We start from the raw sequence: 6815 nt of genomic DNA on the forward strand, positions 1-6815 counted from the left end.
TTATTATGAGTTAAGCACAACACAAGGTCGTCTTAAATATGTCACACAAATTCTTATTTACAATGGGTGTACAATAAATTATTGTACACCGAAGTAAAAGTTAACTCGAAATGCTTAAAAGTTAAACTTATATATGTAAAAGTTGTCTATTTTTAAGTGATTAATTTTTTCATTTTAGTAAAACTTATTTCTTCAAAATCACTTATAATGTATAAAATTAATCATTTAATCATTTCTATCAACTTTTTTTTTACTAATATAAAAGTTAATCAAAACTAGGTTAAAGTTACGAAAAAAGGGGTAAAAGTTATCTTGGTGTACAATAAATTTATTGTACACCTTGTGTGCGCAAGACCTTTTGTAAATATATTACTAGTATTTTATTATATAAAAACTTAAAATTATATTACAATCACTAAATATAAAAATTAGATAAAAATTGTACTACAACCACTAAATTGTATTTTATACATGCGATGCGTGCCCTTCTGGATTATATGTCATTGCATTATGAAAGGTAAGTATGACATCCTCGGCAAATTCCTTGGGTCTACAACTTTTTCCCCTTTGAGTTCTCCTCCTGCTGTTGTCTGAAATAATTACAATTGTCACTGAGTATCCAAGACAGAACTATAAACTAAACTAATAGGGGCAGGACAGATACTACAATATACAACTACCAACGGATACTTCATTCAATAAACACTAATAGCTCAGGTCTTGGGATTAATTAATGGATTAATATACGTACGTACTCAGCCATGGGTGTGCCGCCATATGCTACAGCCACCTTAACTCCTGTTTGGTAAGCAAACTTTGTAGCCTCATAATGCATCTAAACATGCACACAAAACAACAAACCCCCATCACAAAATCACCAAATCAGACCATCATAAACCCCAAATTAACATAATACAAACAACATCAAACACATTATTTTCAAAAGAATAGTAGTTACGGAATTATACTGAGAAAAACTATATTCCTGACTGTCTTTCAAGAATCGAGATCAAGTAGTTCTAGCTTCCTTCTAGACTCATGCAGCAGGAGCTCTGAACTCTGAAGTATATCTCCGTCATGGAGATCCAACGTAATTGGAGCAATTTGTCACTTATTTATGCCCCTGCTTCTAGAACAACAAATCCTCCTAGGTTTTAACCCCTTAAGTTTATTGAGTGGTCTGGGATGGATAATAATAGACTATAAACAAAATGATTGACATCCATGTGCGTATAAAAACTTCCATTAACTATGATTAACATTAGAAAATTTCTTGAGAAGGAAAACAGTATCAAAATATGATACAATTAACTTTTAAATATGATACATTTGATACTCCTATAGTAACAGTATCAAAAGTAGCCAAAAATAAGCAAACTTGAAACCATGAATCTAAAAAACAAACAAAATAAAGAAAAGCAAGAAATTAGAATTGCCTCTTATCTGCTCCTGATTGTCCATCGCCTCCCTTTATGCATCGCATACACATCAATATCACATCATTCGTGTTGTTTTCTCTAAACATTCTCTCCATTTTCGGCTGCTTCATCTGGAAACTTCCATTAACGGTAAACCCAATTGTTTTGGGTATGGAAAAAGTTAGGCTTCGGGTTTTACACTGAGAAGCCCATGGAATTTGCAGGCTAGCTCTTTTAGTCATCACCTGCAAAAAGGATCAAAATCAGAATTCCAAAAAGCAAAGAGCAAAAAAGTTGGGGGAAATTGTTTAACGAAACTCGACCTTGAAAAGCTCTAAATTAGTCCGAATTATACTCAAAATTTGCAGAGCAATTGACAGAAATGAGAGAGATTGTAGGAGGATATTGTGTAATTGCTTCTTTCAAGGAAAATGGGAGATATTCTAGGAGGATTTGCAGCTGACACTACCTACTCATGCGTGATATACTCATATACTTGGGTTTCCTGATTTGTTATAACTTTTGACTTCCTTATTTTCTTGGGTAATTAATCAATTTTTTCTTTTATAGTTCTTTTTTTTTAATTACCGAGATATTTGGTGGATTAAAGTTGTTATGATCAGGTGATTCTCCTTTTTATCCGGTTGTGATTTAGTATTAATGATATTAAGTTCTTTTTAGTTTATTTTTATTATTTTGCCTACTATACATTTCATATTTGGCAAGCTATTTACTCTTCAAAACCACAAATCGACACTCATAAATCTAGTAACCTACTTATTTAACAATTCAAATTCTAGCCGATTTCCCCCCTTTTGAAACCCTAATCAGAGCAGACAATCAACCAAATCTCAGTTGCAGTAAATTACTCCATAAAATTACAAAAAAGAATCATATTTAATTTAGCATTTAAATTCTAATAGAAAACAAAAACATGTCATTACGTATATGATGATTATGAATCAAATCACAAAGCAGCAACATCAATTTAATTTCAATTCCACAAAAAACAGCAGTAATTATTGAGACCATAAATAAAACATAATCACATTCATCATCTCCAATCACAATCATCACCTGCACCTCCTCACACCCCTAAATACAATTTGCCGGTTTATCAGAGAAGGCTGATGATAAAAGTGGGTCTAAGAGCGGAAAAAGAAAAAGGATTCTACCTAACTTAGTTAACCCTGGTTTATATTCATTTTCTAATTCACATACCCCTGTACCAAAAACAAACCAAGGATTGGCCATGTCATAAACCAGTTCACATTCCTTGTAATATCACTTGAGCTATAATAGTCCCAAGTAAGTTCATTCCAAGAGTAATCTGGTGGAATGCCTTGAATATGGATCTTCCAGTTACCTAACACGGATTTATGTTACGGCTTATCTCCAGCCTACTCCCTAATCTCTTAACCCTAGCCTAATTTTGTACTATTAAGCCTTCAAGATCAATAAGACATACTATATTTCACTCACCCCTTTTAACCCTAACATACTACCAAACACAACATTGCTTGAGTTATCATAAAACCAAACACAAAATTCCAAGAAACTAAAACAATTCAACACTAACAACATGCAGCGTTAATCTCGAACCACTAAGCACAAATCAAGCATGAGTTAATTAAGACTAAGTTATCAGTTAATTCAACGAAATTCAGAAGAAATAGTACCGAAGTTGTCAATCGTATTTGATTTTGGTATAGCTCAAATAGAATCCTTATGTAGTACTTCCTTGGAGTGATCTGCCAATGAGAATGGACAATTCTTTCTGCAAAATATGGAAAAAATCTCAAAAAGTTTAACTTTCCAATCATCAAAGTTTCACAAATTAATCACCAAATTCAACATCTATATAACATAATTACTCACTCTATTAAATAATCCAATGAATAACAATATCAGAAGACTAAAAACCCTTTTGAATTTTCAGGTCAATTAAACTTTCAAAAGCAACCATTTCAAGAGAAACCCAAATCAAGCCATTTCCAGAAATTTCGTTCACAAACCAATTCAATTAACCACAGCTGGTGATCCTGGTAAATCATTTATTCCCCCTACAATAAAAAATCAAAATCAAATGACTCCAAAAAAAAAAAAAACTCAAAATTATACAAAAAACATTAATTAATTAAAAAAAATTGCAAAAATTAGTAAAATTACATGGTCTAGGGAAATTCGGCGCCGATGCTTCCTTCGCCTTCTTCTGCTTCTTCGCGTCTCTTTCCTTCGCCCAAGCGAAATCCACTCTCCAAATTAGGTTCACCGCTTTCTCTGCGTATTCGATTTCACTAAAAAACATTCGAAATCAAAATCAAATTAACGATAAAAAATTGAAAAGAATTGGGGAGGATTAGGCTCTAATTGAGGAAGGAGAGAGAATACAGTGGGAAGTGTTCGACGCCAGATTCTTCGATAGCATCTAGGCGTTTGATAACATCTATCCATTATTGAGATTTCGCCGGATTTCTAGTTTCGGGGAGGTTTTTGCAGTGGCGAGGTTAACCGCTCAAATGAGCCCTAAAAAATTAAAATCAATATCAGTAAGTTAGTAGAGAAAAGAAGAGTGATTACAAAAATGGGAGGAAAAATAGAAGAACTCAATAAATCGATCAGCAAGAAAAACTCAACCAACCTGATGGTGGCGACGGCGATGGTCGGCAGAAATCGGGATCGCACGACGATGGGAAAGCGATGGAAGAGTGAGAGGAGAGAGAAAAGTGAGAGGGAGGAGAGAGGCAGGTGAGATGGATAAACGAATCTTAACCCTAGAAATGAATGCTCAGCAAGCCCGATAAACAACATAATGAGGGTATTATTGTCTTTTTGCAAGTGGACACGAAAAGCATAATTACTAAAAAGACCTCAGTTGTTCCTTTATAGAATAGAGATGGGAAAACAGGTGGTTTATTATGAGTTAAGCACAACACAAGGTCGTCTTAAATATTTTAGAGGCTCTGTTCTATTTTTATCCTAATTTTAAATATAGGCCCCCTAATATGAACAAAGGTGTGATAATCAAGCATTGCGATTTTATTCCTATAAATTGAAGCAAAAAAAAAAATCCCAATCTGATTTTTTTTTTCAAGAAAAAATGCCTTGGAATTGAATGTCTAATGAAAAAATCAGATGAATTCGTCCGTTAGAAATTCAAGAGAGGGGTTTAATAAAAATTTATTGATTAGAATATGGAAAGATTGAAGATTAGATTATTGGAATTGTGATAATATTGGAAACAAGGAGTAATTAATAGAGATGATACAAACTTTTTAAAACGACCGTCTGACCGTCAGACCACCCAACCCATTGTTTAATTGCATAAAAACTCATGTAGGTCGAGGATTTCTGAATTTATGGAGAATGAGGGTTGAAATGTCGAGATCTTGAAATGGCGAGGAGATTAGCAGCGTAGTGGTTCCAGTTCTTGAATATTCATATGCACAAATCGGACACTTGAGTCTTAGTCAAATTATTGGGAAAGGGTGAAGAATTATGTGGTGAATGTAAAAACATCAAACGGAAGATGTTGATCTTAGCAGATGTGCTATTATGTAGTTACATTTTTGCATTTTAAAGTCATTTTTTTGTTTTAATTATACTTTTTTTTATGTTTAGATAAGGATAATATTGTTTAGTTAAGAATAATTTTGGTTTAGTTATGGATAAATTTGCTTTAGTTAAGTTTTAGTAGTTGACTTGAAATTCAATTAATTAAGCAGTAAAACCAATTAGTTAAGCATTGGAACCAATTAATAAACTTTTTATGTGTTTTAGTTAAAATTGTCTAAGTTTTTGTTAAGATTTTTTGACTTTTAGTTATGTATTTATATGTTTTAGTTTAAGGTTAAATTACTTTTAGTTGATAAAATTTTTGCTTTAGTTAAGATTTTTTTAGTTTTACTTAAAGATTGTTTTAGTTTTAGTTACGTATTTTTGAGTTTCAAACAACGAATTCAGGGCTTTGGTTAAGATATAAAATTTTAAGCAATGTAACGAATTAGTTAAGCAATGAAACGAATTAGTTAAGCAATGAAACCAATTAGTTAAGCCATGAAACCAATTAGTTAAGCAAAAAATTCATTTAGTTAAGATATAAAATTTTAAGCAATGAAATGAATTAGTTAAGCAATGAAACCAATTAGTTAAGCCCTGAAACCAATTAGTTAAGCGAGAATTAATTTAGTTAAGATATAAAATTTTAAGCAATGAAACGAATTAGTTAAGCAATGAAACCAATTAGTTAAGCTATGAAACCAATTAGTTAAGCAAGAAATTCATTTAGTTAAGATATAAAATTTTAAGCAATGGAACGAATTAGTTAAGCCATGAAACCAATTAGTTAAGCAAGAAATTCATTTAGTTAAGATATAAAATTTTAAGCAATTGAACGAATTAGTTTAGCAATGAAACGAATTAGTTAAGCAATGGAACAAATTAGTTAAACTACCGAACCAATTAGTTAAGCCATCGAACCAATTAGTTAAGCAAGAAATTCATTTAGTTAAATAATTGAAATGATTAGTTTTTAGACTAATTAGTTAAACAATCGAACCAATTAGTTAAGCAATGAAACCAATTAGTTAATCCATCGAACCAATTAGTTAAGCCATCGAACCTATTAATTAAGCAAGAATTTATTTAGTTAAGCAATGAACCAATTAGTTAAGCAAGAAATTCATTTAGTTAAGCAATGAACCAATTATTTAAGCACTTAGACTAATTAGTTAAGCAATCGAACTAATTAGTTAAGCAATCGAACCAATTAGTTAAGCAATAAATTCATTTAGTTAAACAATGAACTAACTAGTTAAGCAATCGAACCAATTAGTTAAACACTGGGACTAATTGTTGAGCAAAAACATTAATTAAATAAGCATTGGAACTAATTAGTTAACCATTTAAACTAATTAGTTAACCATTTAAACTAATTAGTTAAGTAATGGAACAAATTAGTTAAAATTTTATGAGTTTTAGTTAATAGTAAGTTGATTTGTTTAAAAATCATAAATATTCAACTCATAAGTTTAGCTATTTTTCTTTATACCTTAACCATTTTGTTATTTCGTTAAGCAATGAAACTAATTAGTTAAGCAATGGAATCAATAAGTTTGCACATATAAAGAAAGTATTTGTTATGTATAGTTAAGCCTAAAATTCAATTAGTTAAGCAATGAAACAAATTAGTTAAGGAATGGAACAAATTAGTTAAGCACTGAACCAATTAGTTATGTAATGGAAACAATTAGTTAAACATTTAAACTAATTAGTTAAGCAATATGATCAATTAGTTAAGCAATGTAACCAATTAGCGAATCACTTGAACCATTTAGTTATGCACTGAAACCAATTAGTTTAGTCTAAAATTTAATTAGTTAAGCAACGAAACCAATT

At 31.1% G+C, this 6815-nt stretch overlaps 1 long non-coding RNA gene across 1 annotated transcript; it reads right to left on the reverse strand.

Moving 5' to 3' along the window:
• Positions 1–367: 367 nt before the first annotated feature.
• Positions 368–2104, reverse strand: LOC130468981 (uncharacterized). The gene is made up of 3 exons (XR_008929353.1): positions 1742–2104; positions 752–1663; positions 368–590 (listed from the first exon to the last, which is right to left on the reverse strand). It is a non-coding gene; the product is annotated as an uncharacterized lncRNA (long non-coding RNA).
• Between the last annotated feature and the right edge of the window lie 4711 nt (positions 2105–6815).

The sequence above is a fragment of the Spinacia oleracea genome, chromosome 3 (genome assembly GCF_020520425.1).
Source record: "Spinacia oleracea cultivar Varoflay chromosome 3, BTI_SOV_V1, whole genome shotgun sequence".
NCBI lineage: Eukaryota > Viridiplantae > Streptophyta > Magnoliopsida > Caryophyllales > Amaranthaceae > Spinacia > Spinacia oleracea.